The 2297-nt window shown below is 42.3% G+C and overlaps 1 pseudogene; it reads right to left on the reverse strand.

The window, feature by feature from the left end:
• Nucleotides 1–1050: 1050 nt before the first annotated feature.
• LOC143680141 (DNA-directed RNA polymerase II subunit RPB4 pseudogene) lies at nt 1051–1889 on the reverse strand (annotated as a pseudogene).
• Between the last annotated feature and the right edge of the window lie 408 nt (nt 1890–2297).

Raw genomic sequence — 2297 nt, forward strand, 5'->3', positions numbered from 1 at the left:
ATTCCCTGAAGGGGACTTTGCAAATACTTTTCCACTCACTGATCAAATCACTCTGGGATTCATCGGGCGTCACATGGACAAATCAACAAAATCTCATGCCCTACCCAAGGTTCCAAGTACTTATAGTGTTCAATCAAGCTATCTACATAAGTTATATTAGGAAATGCACTAGTCAAAATATAAATTTTGTACCAAATAAACATTTTTTGCTTTAGTCTCACACATAAGTTGAAATTTTAAAGTATTAATTACCATCTATTTTCAGCACCCTGCAGTAATGACATTCCTTTGTTCTTCCTCGTGCAAAAACATTTTAAAAATTTGTACATTTAGTCACTATTATTATACACTCTAGGCATTCCTAGATTATACCATCTCAATTTTCATCGTCTATCTTTCTTTCTAACAACCACTCTTGATTAAATCACATCTCCAGGGAGACGATCTGATTATAGTTTTAAACATACAGTATTGAATAGGGATTACTCTACCTTTATGAAATGGGATTTTAATTAAAACATGGCTTTTCTAGGGTACATACATCCTTTCAAACCAGCACACTCTCCTCTTCCCCCCGCCAGCAAAGAACACCTGTTGCTAACCAGCAGTCCCAGCATTTGTACTTATTGGATGCCCTCTAAGAAAATGAGAATGCAAAGTGGTCAGACAAGGCCTGGCCTCTGAAGAAAAAAATCTTAATTTGGGGTAACAAAATCAGTGCTTCAGGACCACTTATTCTAAATTCACAATTTGCCAGATAGTTCAAGAGAAAGGCAAAGTACCAGCCTAACCTTGAGGCTATGGCCCCCCTACATGCCACACCATTGTATTCAAGTGGAGCTGCTTCCCATGGTAAGCTTCTTCCCTGTCCCCTGGGTGAGGCCTGATGGCGTTGAAGCACTCTCAGTCACTGTTACCCTTTCTTTAAGAATTCCAAACCACATACTAGTCTGGTTTAATTTTTCCTTTTGTATCTAGGAAAGAATGTTCTTTTCCCCAAGCCTGTTTTACATGTTCTAGCCTGGTTTCAAAATTATAAACATACTGAAACTAAAACATGAAGCCCAAAAATAACTCAGGGGCCAAATACCATGGTATGAAGTAGTCAGTAGTGTAGCTTATTCTCAAAACATCCCACCTCAGCCTTCTCAGAGGCTGGAGAAGATTTAGCATGCTCAGGGACCCACAGGCAGCCACTGCAAGGTCCTCCAAGACTACATAGTCACCTGGGTTCAACAGTCCAATCTTGATGACAACAGAACCAACACCAAACTGTGTTGTTCTAGCCATAGGAAGCCCATGTGTTTTCTGGAATAGAATGGGGATGTCTGCCCCAGTAGCAGTAAGGTTTGGAGATAAATACTGAAAGCTACACTTCGTCTGGATATCATCAAGAATCTGTTGCAGCTCTTCATCTTCAAACCGCCTGTCCAGGGGATCAGGGCCTTGAACTCCTCAGCAGTCTGTGGACAAAGGTTGGCCAAAGAGGCCAACTCAAACTTATGAAGCTTTTTCTGGAACAATAAGCTACAGACACTGGCAATGGTCTCACTGTTTTTGAAGCTGCTGAAACAGCTGTGTAATTTAAGGTTTTCAAGAAGACTTCTGAGCGTTTCTGTTCACTCTCTGAGCTCTCATTCTGCTGTTTTCCATGCTCTAGGAGCATATGAACTTCTGAATTGAGCAGTGTCTCAGCAGTTTCAAACTCTTTCGTAAAGATGAGCCATCAGGCATCCCCCTTCACGTCACCAGTCTTGAGTTGCACCTTCCACCGCCATGGCCATATGGAGCGCCTCTAACCCATTCTTGTGGGTGTAGACCTGTTGTGGGCAGGATCTTTTGATTAGGTTGTTTGCATGGAGATGTGATCCACCCAAGGTCTTAATCCTTTTCCCTGGAGTCCCTTGTGAGAGGATAAAAAGATAGAAACACCCAGAGACATTTAGAGAGAGAGAAATGTCCTAGAGATGCTAAGAGTTGACCTACAGGACACAGAGTGTCCCAGAGGATCAAGCAAGGACCCACAGAAGCTGAGAGAGAAAGAAACACCCAGTGAGACAGAGAAGAAAGGCCCTGGAGATCATAGGTGCTCAAAGAGAAGGCCACCAGAACCAGAAGCTGAAAGTAATGGAACCCAGAAGCAAAGGACCAGCAGACATTGGTCATGTGCCTTCCCCTGTGACAGAGGAAACCCAGATGCCAGTAGCCTTTCTTCAGAGTCAAGGTAAATTCCTCTTGATGCTTTAATTTGGACATTTTCATGGCCTTAGAACTGTAAATTTGTAACCTAATAAATC

This window comes from Tamandua tetradactyla, chromosome 1 (genome assembly GCF_023851605.1).
Source record: "Tamandua tetradactyla isolate mTamTet1 chromosome 1, mTamTet1.pri, whole genome shotgun sequence".
NCBI classification, from domain to species: Eukaryota; Metazoa; Chordata; class Mammalia; order Pilosa; family Myrmecophagidae; genus Tamandua; species Tamandua tetradactyla.